Genomic DNA, 14,697 nt, shown 5'->3' on the forward strand with positions numbered 1-14,697 from the left:
GAGTCACGTGGGCGGGCCACTGTCTCCAGGAGTCATGTTGGCATGGGCTTAGGGGCAAAATGTAGGATGATGGACGTGTTCTGTTTAAAGGGGTTGTTCCACCTATGGACACCTGGTGCGCTCAAGAAGGTGACACTTTACATCCCTTTAAAGAGTTGGAAATGTGGGGGGACAACTCTCCATTCTGACTTGTAGATGGAGGCGAATAATTGCTCTATTTGGACCGCTCCCCCAGGAAAGTCTCTGTAGAGCAATCCCTTTAAAAACAGATTAACAAGTTGGGTTACAATTGTTAAACTAAGCCTAGTTGCCCATAGCAACCATTTAGAGCCCCTCTTTAGTTATTAGGGCGGAATGGATGCTGATCGGTTGCTATGGGCAACAGGTTTCTTTTTACCCTTGTCAGTTGCCTATGAACCTTGCACTAGGGTTGTGTTGCCCTTAGCAACCAGGCATGCGCACTTGCCATAGGTTACTACAGATATGTGAACACTTGGGTAAAGTCGACCCAGCAACCATGTTTCATCTTCTTGGGTATGATTGGTCGCATCTCTGCCCACCCGATGCCACAGAGCCAATGGGCAGCAGCCTCGCAGGACGCTCTCTGTTGCCGCGTCTGATTGGTTGATCTGTCAGCCAGTGACAGACCACAGCACGGACTGGGCTCCGCTGAGACTGAGGCTTCGGCGTGTTCTGAGGAAAAGAAGCGCGGGAACATCAGGCGAGTAATGGTGGGGCGGTGACGGCCTCCAATATTCTCCCGGATGTTCCTATAAGCTGAGGTAAATGCAGCGTGTTTCTCGGCGGTGTGTCCACTGTCCTTCCCTCGCTTCTCCAGGGTTCTCCAGTGAGGTCTGCTAGGGCAATATACAGTCTTGTATGCTAATGAGGGGATGAGACAAACATGTACTAAATAAGAAAATGCACTGACATGTAAGTGTCCATAATAAAGTGTAATGTCCTTAATATAAAGTGTTTGTGTAATGGACGGGGTGCGTATGGGGGGTAATGAATGGGGGTGCTTATGGGGCTAATGGATGGGGTGTGTATGGGGGTAATGGACGGGGTGCATATGGGGGGTAATGAATGGGGTGTGGACGGGGTTCATATGGCGGGTAATGGACGGGGTGCGTATGGGAGGGTAATGGACGGGGTGCGTATGGGAGGGTAATGGACGGGGTGCGTATGGGAGGGTAATGGACGGGGTGCGTATGGGGGGTAATGGGGTGCGTATGGGGGTAATGGATGGGGTGTGTATGAGGGGTAATGATTGGGGTGTTGTCGGGGTTCGTATGGCGGGTAATGGACGGGGTGCGTATGGGAGGGTAATGGACGGGGTGCGTATGGGAGGGTAATGGACGGGGTGCGTATGGGAGGGTAATGGACGGGGTGCGTATGGGAGGGTAATGGACGGGGTGCGTATGGGAGGGTAATGGATGGGAGGGTAATGGATGGGATGCGTATGGGGGGTAGCGTACGGGGTGCGTGTGGGGGGGTAATGTTCGGGGTGCATGGGGGGTAACGAGTGTGGGGGTAAAGGATGGGATAGTGTATGTGGGCAGTGTATGGGATCACATGATCGCTTAGTCCTGCGGAGAAAATTCTATCAGCTGTTCCTATCCGGTATACACACTAAGTCTACGTTCACATTAGCGTTCGGCACCGCAGCGTCGCCGCATGCGTCATGCGTCCCTATATTTAACATGGGGGCGCATGGACATGCGTTGCGCTGCGTTTTGCGACGCATGCGTTTTTTTTACCTCAAGCGTTGGGCGCAGAGAACGCAGCAAGTTGCATTTTTTTTGCGTCCAACTTTCGGCGAAAAAGGACGCATGCGTCGCAAAACGCAGCGTTTTAGCGTGCGTTTTGTTGCGTTTTTGTTTGCGTTGTGCGTTGCGTCGCCGACGCAGCGGCGCACAACGCAAATGTGAACGTAGCCTTAGTTCAGCGCGGTATATGCAGCTATCCAGAAGACAGAAATGGAAATAAACCCTCTCTGCCTTCCTTTATGTGGATCCACCTGTCCGACTCCCCACTCCTGTGACCACACATTCTTGTGCAGCTTCTTACTCTGTAATGATGTTTTAGAACTTCCCCACAGAGTAAAATGCAGCCCGCCTGAACATTTATAGTCTGATGGCGGTATGGAAATAGTTAATTAGTATTGTTTTTTGGGAATTGTATTTGTTTTCGTATTTTATATTAGTATTCATTGTGCAATAAAAATGACTTTGTGATATCTGCTTCCAGGTTGGTACTGTTACTGCAATTTTAATTTAAAGGGAACCTGTCATTAGGTTTTTCCAGATAAAATAGGGCCAGCACCTGTACGCCTTTATATGCAGCATGCTAGAGTGGTGTATATAAGTCTCCAATGTGCTCTGCATAACACAGAGAGACCTTATTATACTTAGTCAGAACGGTCCAGACTGATGGGTGGCGCTGTTCTTCTTCCGACGCCTCCTCTCGCGATCGCCGTCTTCTTCCTTGCTTCATGTGTATGACACGTTCTACATCATCCACAGTGTCCTCCATCACACTCCTGCCCAAGCGCTCTTCTATCTGCCCTGCCGAGGGCCAAGCAAAGTATTGCAGTGCACATGTGCCCATCTTTTTGCCATATCCCTTGCGCATGCTCATTACAGTACTTTGCAGGAGCGCGATGGAGGACGCTGTGTGGATGATGCAGGACACGTCATTCATATGATGTAAGGAGGAGGATGGCGATCGCAAGAAGAAAGGGAGTGTTGGATGAAGAAGTGACTCCTATCAGACCGTACCGTACCATAAATGAGTATGATAGGTCTTTGTTTCTGTTAGGCACAGCGCATTGAGGACATGTATACAGCATTCCAGAATGCTGTATATAAGGGCGTACAGGTGCTGGCCCTACTTGATATGAAAAAAAACCTTGTGACCGGTTCCCTTTAAATTGGTTGTCCAATTAAAATAAGGTATCTGACTGCTGAGACCCACACAGATTGGCAGAATGGTGCGTTTTTATCCCTAACATAGCACTTTATCTCTGCTGGAATGGAGCTGCAGTTCATATGCACAGTGGTGATCAGGATTGTGATCTGCTGCTCCGCTCTAACTAGGATAAAAGTGTCCTATTTTTTAATGTATTACTTTTCTTTATTTCACAGATAACTCCCTTTAAGTACACACAGGGCGCTATTGTATCAGGACTTGTAGATGTTCTGATGTTTTTAAGAAAAGATTATTTCCTTTAAAAAAAAGAATACATAACACCACCTCTTGCTGATGGGGCGTGCTCATTGCCGTGGCCTGACCGCTGGGATTCTTAAGGTACCTTCACACGAAGCGACGCTGCAGCGATAGCGACAACGATGCCGATCGCTGCAGCGTCGCTGTTTGATCGCTGGGGAGCTGTCACACAGACCACTCTCCAGCGACCAACGATGCCGAGGTCCCCGGGTAACCAGGGTAAACATCGGGTTGCTAAGCGCAGGGCCGCGCTTAGTAACCCGATGTTTACCCTGGTTACCAGCGTAAAAGTAAAAAAAACAAACAGTACATACTCACCTGCGCGTCCCCCAGTGTCTGCTTCCTGACACTGACTGAGCTCCGGCCCTAACAGCAGAGCGGTGACGTCACCGCTGTGCTTTCACTTTCACTTTAGGGCCGGCGCTCAGTAAGTGTCAGGAAGGGGACGCGCAGGTGAGTATGTACTGTTTGTTTTTTTTTACTTTTACGCTGGTAACCAGGGTAAACATCGGGTTACTAAGCGCGGCCCTGCGCTTGGTAACCCGATGTTTACCCTGGTTACCAGTGTAAAACATCGCTGGTATCGTTGCTTTTGCTTTCAAACACAAGGATACACGGCGATCGGACGACCAAATAAAGTTCTGGACTTTATTCAGCGACCAGCGACATCACAGCAGGATCCTGATCGCTGCTGCATGTCAAACTAAACGATATCGCTAGCGAGGACGCTGCAACGTCACGGATCGCTAGCGATATCGTTACAAAGTCGTTTCGTGTGAAGGTACCTTTAGTGTTCATGTGGACGAGTATGAATCGGACGTGTGTGGTCCAATATTTAATCGAACAGTAAACTGACCCTTTTTATTCAATAGTGTGATTCAGATGGATGACTTGTTTAATCCCGTATGACGTACTATCCCGTCAAGGTGACCTAGGACTTAATTCCCTATGACGGGATAGTACGTCATATGCGATCGGCCGTGCTCACGGGGGGAGCGCGGCCGGGTGTCAGCTGACTATCGCAGCTGACATCCGGCACTGTGTGCCAGGAGCGGTCACAGACCGCCCCCGGCACACTAACCCCCGGCACACTGCGATCAAGCATGATCGCAGTGTACCGGCGGTACAGGGAAGCATCGCGCAGGTAGGGGGCTCCCTGCGTGCTTCCCTGAGACGATCGGTACAAGGCGATGTACTCACCTTGTACCGAGCGTCTCCTCCCTGCAGTCCCCGGATCCAAAATGGCCGCGGGGCTGCATCCGGGTATTGCAGGGAGTACTTCCGGGTCCACAGCAGGCGCTGGTAAGCCTGCAGCCCTGTCAGTCAGATCGCTGATCTGACAGAGTGCTGTGCAAACTGTCAGATCAGCGATCTGTGATGTCTCCCCCCTCCCCCCGGGACAAAGTAAAAAAAAAATTCCACATGTGTAAAAAAAAGAAAAAATTCCTAAATAAAGAAAAAAAATATGTTATTCCCATAAATACATTTCTTTATCTAAATAAATAAAAAAAAAAAAATAAAAGTACACATATTTAGTATCGCTGCGTCCGTAACGACCCAACCTATAAAACTGTCCCACTAGTTAACCCCTTCAGTGAACACCGTAAGAAAGAAAAAAAACCGAGCCAAAAAACAACGCTTTATTATCATACCGCTGAACAAAAAGTGGAATACCACGCGATCAAAAAGATGGATATAAATAACCATGGTACCGCTGAAAACGTCTTGTCCCGCAAAAAAACAAGCCGCCATACAGCATCATAAGCAAAAAAATAAAAAAGTTATAGTCCTCAGAATAAAGCGATGCCAAAATAATTATTTTTTCTATAAAATAGCTTTTATCGTATAAAGGCGCCAGAACACAAAAAAATGATATAAATGAGATATCACTGTAAACGTACTGACACGATGAATAAAACTGCTTTATCAATTTTACCAAACGTGGAACGGTATAAACGCCCCCCCCAAAAAAAAAGAAATTCATGAATAGCTGGTTTTTGGTCATTCTACCTCACAAAAATCGGAATAAAAAGCGATCAAAAAATGTCATGTGCCCGAAAATGTTACCAATAAAAACGTCAGCTCGTCCCGTAAAAAACAAGACCTCACATGACTCTGTGGACCAAAATATGGAAAAATTATAGGTCTCAAAATGTGGAGACGCAAAAACTTTTTTGCTATAAAAAGCGTCTTTTAGTGTGTGACAGCTGCCAATCATAAAAATCCGATATAAAAAAACGCTATAAAAGTAAATCAAACCCCCCTTCATCACCCCCTTAGTTAGGGAAAAATAATAAAATTAAAAAAATGTATTTATTTCTGTTTTCCGATTAGGGTTAGGGCTGGGGTTGGAGCTAAAGTTAGGGTTAGGGCTAGGGTTGGAGCTAAAGTTAGGGTTAGGGTTGGGGCTAAAGTTAGGGTTAAGGTTGGGGCTAAAGTTAGGGTTTGTATTACATTTACGGTTGGGATTAGGGTTAGGGGTGTGGTTAGGGTTACCGTTGGGATTAGGGGTGTGTTTGGATTAGGGTTTCAGGTAGAATTGGGGAGTTTCCACTATTCTGGCACATCAGGGGCTCTCCAAATGCGACATGGCGTCCGATCTCAATTCCAGCCAATTCTGCGTTGAAAAAGTAAAACAGTGCTCCTTCCCTTCCGAGCTCTCCCGTGCGCCCAAACAGGGGTTTACCCCAACTGTCATGAATCCCAATGGCTAGGGATAGCAAGGGACAAGCAAAGTAGTACAAAATATCGGACGAGCTCTAGGGTGATGGAACCTGGGCTGACCGCTGCCCTACGCCTGACAAACGCAACTAGAGATAGCCAGGGAGCGTGCCTACGTTGGTTCTAGACGCCACGCACCAGCCTAAGAGCTAACTAGTACTGCAGAGAAAATAAGACCTCGCTTGCCTCCAGAGGAATGAACCCCAAAAGGTATAGTTGCCCCCCACATGTATTGACGGTGAAATGAGAGGAAGGCACACACATAGAGATGATATATATAGGTTCAGCAAATTGAGGCCCGCTGTAAACTAGAAAGCAGAACGATACAAAAGGGGTCTGAGCGGTCAGCAAAAAACCCTAATCAAAAAACCATCCTGAGATTACAAGAACCCATGTGCCAACTCATGGCACATGGGGAGAACCTCAGTCCACTAGAGCTACCAGCTAGCATAGAGACATAATAAGCAAGCTGGACAAAAAACCAAACAACTGAAAATCAGCACTTAGCTTATCCTGAAAGATCTGGGAGCAGGTAGGCAGGAACCAAACAGAGCACATCTGAATACATTGATAGCCGGCAAGGGAATGACAGAAAGGCCAGGTAAAATAGGAAACACCCAGCCTCTGATGGACAGGTGGAAACCAAAGGCCGCAACCCACCAAAGTCACCCAGTACCAGCAGTAACCACCAGAGGGAGCCCACAAACAGAATCCACAACAGTACCCCCCCCTTGAGGAGGGGTCACCGAACCCTCACGAGAACCCCCAGGGCGATCAGGGTGAGCTCTATGGAAGGCGCGGACCAAATCAGTCGCATGAACATCGGAGGCGACCACCCAGGAATTATCCTCCTGACCATAACCCTTCCACTTAACCAAATACTGGAGTTTGCGTCTGGAAACACGAGAATCCAAGATCTTCTCAACAACATACTCCAATTCTCCCTCCACCAGCACCGGAGCAGGAGGCTCAACCGAAGGAACAACGGGCACCTCATACCTCCGCAACAACGACCGATGGAACACATTATGAATAGCAAACGATGCTGGGAGATCCAAACGAAAAGATACAGGGTTAAGAATCTCCGAGATCCTATAAGGACCGATGAACCGAGGCTTGAACTTAGGAGAAGAGACCTTCATAGGGACAAAACGAGAAGACAACCACACCAAATCCCCAACAAGAAGTCGGGGACCCACGCGGCGACGGCGATTAGCAAACTGCTGAGTCTTCTCCTGAGATAACTTCAAATTGTCCACCACCTGATTCCAAATCTGATGTAGCCTGTCCACCACCACGTCCACTCCAGGACAATCCGAAGACTCCACCTGACCAGAGGAAAAACGAGGATGAAACCCCGAATTACAAAAAAAAGGAGAGACCAACGTGGCAGAACTAGCCCGATTATTAAGAGCAAATTCGGCCAGCGGCAAAAAAGCAACCCAGTCATCTTGATCAGCAGAAACAAAACACCTCAAATAAGTTTCCAAGGTCTGATTAGTTCGCTCCGTCTGGCCATTCGTCTGAGGATGGAATGCAGACGAGAAAGACAAATCAATGCCCATCTTGGCACAAAACGTCCGCCAAAATCTAGACACAAACTGGGATCCCCTGTCAGAAACGATATTCTCCGGAATCCCATGCAAACGAACCACGTTCTGAAAAAATAAAGGGACCAACTCAGAGGAGGAAGGCAACTTAGGCAAGGGCACCAAATGAACCATCTTAGAAAAGCGGTCACACACCACCCAGATAACGGACATTTTCTGTGAAACCGGGAGATCAGAAATAAACTCCATGGAAATGTGCATCCAAGGCCTCTTCGGGATGGGCAAGGATAACAACAACCCACTGGCCCGAGAACAGCAAGGCTTAGCTCGAGCACACACTTCACAAGACTGCACAAAGGTACGCACATCCCTAGACAAGGAAGGCCACCAAAAAGACCTGGCCACCAAGTCTCTAGTACCAAATATTCCAGGATGACCAGCCAACACAGAAGAATGGACCTCGGAGATGACTCTACTGGTCCAATCATCCGGAACAAACAGTTTTTCTGGTGGACAACGATCCGGTTTATCCACCTGAAACTCCTGCAATGCACGTCGCAAGTCTGGGGATACGGCGGACAATATTACCCCATCCCTAAGGATACCAGTCGGCCCAGAGTCTCCAGGAGAGTCAGGCACAAAACTCCTGGAAAGAGCATCTGCCTTCACATTCTTTGAACCTGGCAGGTATGAAACCACGAAATTGAAACGAGAAAAAAACAACGACCAACGAGCCTGTCTAGGATTCAAACGCCTGGCAGACTCAAGGTAAATGAGATTCTTGTGATCAGTCAAGACCACCACACGATGTTTAGCACCCTCAAGCCAATGACGCCACTCCTCAAATGCCCACTTCATGGCCAAAAGCTCCCGATTACCCACATCATAATTGCGCTCGGCGGGCGAGAATTTTCTAGAGAAGAATGCACATGGCTTCATCACCGAGCCATTAGAACTTCTCTGTGACAAAACCGCCCCCGCTCCAATCTCGGAAGCATCAACCTCAACCTGAAAAGGAAGTGAAACATCTGGTTGACACAACACAGGAGCAGAAGAAAACCGGCGCTTAAGTTCCCGAAAGGCCTCCACGGCCGCAGGAGACCAATCAGCAACATCAGCACCCTTTTTAGTCAAATCAGTCAAAGGTTTAACAATACTGGAAAAATTAGCAATGAACCGACGATAAAAATTAGCAAACCCCAAGAACTTCTGAAGGCTCTTAACAGATGTAGGTTGTGTCCAGTCACAAATCGCCTGAACCTTGACGGGATCCATCTCAATAGTAGAAGGAGAAAAAATGTACCCCAAAAAAGAAATCTTCTGGACTCCGAAGAGACACTTTGAGCCCTTCACAAACAGAGAATTGGCCCGCAGAACCTGAAACACCTTCCTGACCTGTAGAACATGAGACTCCCAGTCATCAGAAAACACCAAAATATCATCCAAATACACAATCATAAACTTATCCAGATATTCACGGAAAATATTGTGCATAAAGGACTGAAAGACTGACGGAGCATTGGAGAGTCCAAAAGGCATTACCAAATACTCAAAATGGCCCTCAGGCGTATTAAATGCGGTTTTCCACTCGTCACCCTGTTTTATCCGCACCAGATTATACGCACCGCGAAGATCTATCTTAGTGAACCACCTAGCCCCCTTAATGCGAGCAAACAAATCAGTCAATAATGGCAGTGGATACTGATATTTGACTGTAATCTTATTCAGAAGGCGATAATCTATACAAGGCCTCAGGGAACCATCTTTTTTTGCCACGAAAAAAAAACCTGCTCCCAGAGGGGACGAAGATGGACGAATATGTCCCTTTTCCAAGGACTCCTTAATATAATTCCGCATAGCAGTATGCTCTGGCAGTGACAGATTAAATAAACGACCCTTAGGGAACTTACTGCCAGGAATCAATTCTATAGCACAGTCACAATCTCAAAGAGGAGGGAGCGAATTGAGCTTAGGCTCCTCAAAAACATCCCTATAGTCAGACAAAAACGCAGGGATCTCAGAAGGAGTAGATGAAGCGATTGAAATCGGAGGTGCATAATCATGAACCCCCTGACATCCCCAGCTTAACACAGACATTGTTTTCCAGTCCAGGACAGGATTATGAGTTTGTAACCATGGCAGACCAAGCACTAGTACATCATGTAAATTATACAGTACAAGGAAGCGAATCACCTCCTGATGAACGGGAGTCATGCGCATGGTCACTTGTGTCCAATACTGCGGCTTATTCATAGCCAATGGTGTAGAGTCAATTCCCTTCAGAGGGATAGGAACTTCCAGAGGCTCCAGACTAAAACCGCAGCGTTTAGCAAATGACCAATCCATAAGACTCAGGGCAGCGCCTGAATCCACATAGGCATCGACGGAAATGGAAGACAGTGAAAAAATCAGAGTCACAGACAAAATGAACTTAGGCTGCAGAGTACCAATGGCAAAAGATTTATCAACCCTTTTTGTGCGTTTAGAGCATGCTGATATAACATGAGCTGAATCACCACAATAAAAACACAATCCATTTTTCCGCCTATAATTTTGCTGTTCACTTTTGGACTGAATTCTATCACATTGCATAGTCTCTGGTGCCTGTTCAGAAGACACCGCCAACTGGTGCACGGGTTTGCGCTCCCATAAACGCCGATGAATCTGAATGGCCATAGCCATCGACTCATTCAGACCTGTAGGCGTAGGGAACCCCACCATAATATCCTTAATGGCCTCGGAAAGACCATTTCTGAAGTTAGCAGCCAGGGCGCACTCATTCCACTGAGTAAGCACCGACCATTTCCGAAATTTTTGACAATATATTTCCGCTTCATCATGCCCCTGAGAGAGGGCTAATAAAGCCTTTTCAGCCTGAATCTCCAGGTTGGGTTCCTCATAGAGCAATCCCAATGCCAGAAAAAACGCATCCACATTGAGCAATGCAGGATCCCCTGGTGCCAATGCAAATGCCCAATTCTGAGGGTCGCCCCGCAGGAAAGATATTACAATCTTGACCTGTTGAGCAGGGTCTCCAGAGGAGCGAGATTTTAAAGAAAGAAACAACTTACAATTGTTCCTGAAATTCAGGAAGGTAGATCTATCTCCAGAAAAGAACTCTGGAATAGGAATTCTAGGTTCAGACATGGGAGTGTGAACAACAAAATCCTGTATGTTTTGAACTTTTGCCGCGAGATTACTCAGGCTGGAAGCCAAACTCTGGACATCCATGTTAAACAGCTAATATCAGAGCCATTCAAGGGTTAAGAGGAGGTAAGAAGCAGCTAAACAGCAATTAAGGGCTAGGCAGCAAAACTCTGAAGGAAAAAAAAAAAATTTCCCTTAAACACTTCTTTTTCTCCTGCTTCAGCCCAAACAATTAACACTTTGTGGGCCGGCTATACTGTCATGAATCCCAATGGCTAGGGATAGCAAGGGACAAGCAAAGTAGTACAAAATATCGGACGAGCTCTAGGGTGATGGAACCTGGGCTGACCGCTGCCCTACGCCTGACAAACGCAACTAGAGATAGCCAGGGAGCGTGCCTACGTTGGTTCTAGACGCCACGCATCAGCCTAAGAGCTAACTAGTACTGCAGAGAAAATAAGACCTCGCTTGCCTCCAGAGGAATGAACCCCAAAAGGTATAGTTGCCCCCCACATGTATTGACGGTGAAATGAGAGGAAGGCACACACATAGAGATGATATATATAGGTTCAGCAAATTGAGGCCCGCTGTAAACTAGAAAGCAGAACAATACAAAAGGGGTCTGAGCGGTCAGCAAAAAACCCTAATCAAAAAACCATCCTGAGATTACAAGAACCCATGTGCCAACTCATGGCACATGGGGAGAACCTCAGTCCACTAGAGCTACCAGCTAGCATAGAGACATAATAAGCAAGCTGGACAAAAAAACCAAACAACTGAAAATCAGCACTTAGCTTATCCTGAAAGATCTGGGAGCAGGTAGGCAGGAACCAAACAGAGCACATCTGAATACATTGATAGCCGGCAAGGGAATGACAGAAAGGCCAGGTAAAATAGGAAACACCCAGCCTCTGATGGACAGGTGGAAACCAAAGGCCGCAACCCACCAAAGTCACCCAGTACCAGCAGTAACCACCAGAGGGAGCCCACAAACAGAATCCACAACACCCAACATATGGGGTTTTAGCGTACTCGGGACAAATTGGACAACAACTTTTGGGGTCCAAGTTCTCTTGTTATGCTTGGGAAAATAAAAATTTGGGGGACTAAAAATCATTTTTGTGGGGAAAAAAAAGTTTTTTTTATTTTCACGGCTCTGCGTTGTAAACTGTAGTGAAACACTTGGGGGTTCAAAGTTCTCACAACATATCTAGATAAGTTCCTTGGGAGGTCTAGTTTCCAATATGGGGTCACTTGGGGGTTTGTACTGTTTGGGTACATCAGGGGCTCTGCAAATGCAACGTGATGCCTGCAGACCAATCCATCTAAGTCTGCATTCCAAATGGCGCTCCTTCCCTTCCGAGCTCTGCCATGCGCCCAAACAGTGGTTCCCCCCCACATACAGGGTATCAGCGTACTCCGGACAAATTGGACAACAACTTTTGGGGTCCAATTTCTCCTGTTACCCTTGGGAAAATGCAAAACTGGGGGCTAATAAATCATTTTTGTGAAAAAAAAAAAAATAATAATTTTTATTTTCACGGCTCTGCGTTAAAAACTGTAGTGAAACACTTGGGGGTTTAAAGCTCTCAAAACACATCTAGAAAAGTTCCTTAGGGGGTCTACTTTCCAAAATGGTGTCACTTGTGGGGGGTTTTAATGTTTAGGCACATCAGGGGCTCTCCAAATGCGACATGGTGTCCCATCTCAATTCCAGTCAATTTTGCATTGAAAAGTCAAACGGCGCTCCTTCCCTTCTGAGCTCTGCCATGCGCCCAAACAGTCGTTTACCCCCACATATGGGGTATCAGCGTACTCAGGACAAATTGCACAACAACTTTTGGGATCCAATTTATCCTGCTACCCTTGGGAAAATAAAAAATTGGGGGCGAAAAGATCATTTTTGTGAAAAAATATGATTTTTTATTTTTACGGCTCTGCATTATAAACTTCTGTGAAGCACTTGTTGGGTCAAAGTGCTCACCACACATCTAGATAAGTTCCTTAGGGGGTCTACTTTCCAAAATGGTGTCACTTGTGGGGGGTTTCAATGTTTACGCACATCAGGGGCTCTCCAAACCCATCATGGCATCCCATCTCAATTCCAGTCAATTTTGCATTGAAAAGTAAAATGGTGCTCCTTTCCTTCCGAGCTCTGCCATGCGCCCAAACAGTGGTTTACCCCCACATATGGGGTATCAGCGTACTCAGGACAAATTGTACAACAACTTTTGGGGTCCATTTTCTCCTGTTACCCTTGGTAAAAATAAGACAAATTGGAGCTGAAATAAATTTTGTGTGAAAAAAAGTTAAATGTTCATTTTTATTTCAAGATAAAGATCCCCAATTCACATCAGGACTACAAGATACCAGGTACATTCAGCTGCGTCACTTCTAATGTGGTGTACCTAATCATTTGTACTAAATGTCCAACTGGGGGTCTGTATGTAGGGGAGACAGGGCAGAAACTGAGAACAAGGATGAACTCTCATCGCCATAAAATAAGAGAAAAAAGAATGGATATACATGTGGCAATACATTTCTGTCTCCCAAATCATAACATTATGGACATGAAATTACTTGTATTAAAGGGTAACTTCAAATCGCAGAAAGACAGGAGAGTCTGGGAATATAAACTGATGACGACCTTTGACACTCTAAATGCAGGAATGAATGTGTCACACGGATTTATGTCTTTTTACATCAACTAATGAACTTGCCCATCAGACCATGTGGGGTCATCACAACAGAACCAGACCCTAATCACAGGACAATAAAACAATCCTTATCTAAGAATTGGCCCAATATTTATGGACGTAACTGTTTATCACCCATGGTAATTCTGCTTCATGTCACCTGGCTTATCCATGGTTTTTTTCCCCCCTCCCTTTTTTTTTTTTCTTTTTTCTTCTATACTATGTTGTGCATAAATATGTGATTCTTCAGAATTTGTTTTAGTCTTTGCCTGATGAAGAGACGTATGTAGTCTCGAAAGCTTGCAATTTGTTACCATCTTTTCAGTTAGCCATTAAAAGGTATCAACCACTGAGGACTCTCAATTCTAAATATTTTTCATTTTTATTTAAACATTCCAAAAATTCCTGTGAAACACCTGAAGGGTTAATAAACTTCTTGAATGTGGTTTTGAGCACCTTGAGGGGTGCAGTTTTTAGAATGGTGTCACACTTGGTTATTTTCTATCATATAGACCCCTCAAAATGACTTCAAATGAGATGTGGTCCCTAAAAAAAAATGGTGGTGTAAAAATGAGAAACTGCTGGTCAACTTTTAACCCTTATAACTCCCTAACAAAAAAAAATTTTGGTTCCAAAATTGTGCTGATGTAAAGTAGACATGTGGGAAATGTTACTTATTAAGTATTTTGCGTGACATATCTCTGTGATTTAAGGGCATAAAAATTCAAAGTTGGAAAATTGCGAAATTTTCAAAATTTTCACCAAATTTCCATTTTTTTTCACAAATAAACGCAAGTTATATCAAATAAACTTTACCACTATCATGAAGTACAATATGTCACGAGAAAACAATGTCAGAATCGCCAAGATCCGTTGAAGCGTTCCAGAGTTATAGCCTCATAAAGGGACAGTAGTCAGAATTGTAAAAATTGGCCCGGTCATTAACGTGCAAACCACCATCGGGGCTTAAGGGGTTAATGTTCAGACTGTGAGAAAAATAAAAGCACAGTGTGCACCACTTTCTTGCACATTCAGGTCTTTGGGTGCGTAAAACAAAACCCCAAACCACGGAATGTCTGACATCTTTATGATTTGCCAAATGCTTTGTGAAAGTGCAGTTTTACTTTAATTAAGAGTTGCTCTCTAGCTATCAAAGAACTACAAGGCTCAGCATCTAGATCACATATGTCAAACTCTGTCCCGCAGGCCAAATCTGTCCCACAGGATGCATACACTATGTTCAAAATTATTATGCAAATGATATTTTTCTCTGATTTACCTAAATGGTCGGTGCAAATGACAGTCAGTCTAATAAAAGTCATCACCCGTTAGAGTATACATCAAATTTTATTGAA

The 14,697-nt window shown here is 45.5% G+C and overlaps 1 protein-coding gene across 13 annotated transcripts in view; it reads left to right on the forward strand.

The window, feature by feature from the left end:
- Positions 1–319: 319 nt before the first annotated feature.
- LOC143764254 (uncharacterized) overlaps positions 320–14,697 on the forward strand; it is a 201,317-nt gene continuing 186,939 nt past the window's right edge. For 3 of the 13 annotated variants that reach the window (XR_013213133.1, XR_013213134.1, XR_013213132.1), the window contains exon 1: positions 605–782. The gene's annotated coding sequence lies outside the window, so the exon portion shown is untranslated. The other 10 variants (XR_013213125.1, XM_077249670.1, XR_013213126.1 and 7 more) reach the window with 9 other exon arrangements.

Source organism: Ranitomeya variabilis, chromosome 4 (genome assembly GCF_051348905.1).
Source record: "Ranitomeya variabilis isolate aRanVar5 chromosome 4, aRanVar5.hap1, whole genome shotgun sequence".
Classification (NCBI taxonomy): Eukaryota; Metazoa; Chordata; class Amphibia; order Anura; family Dendrobatidae; genus Ranitomeya; species Ranitomeya variabilis.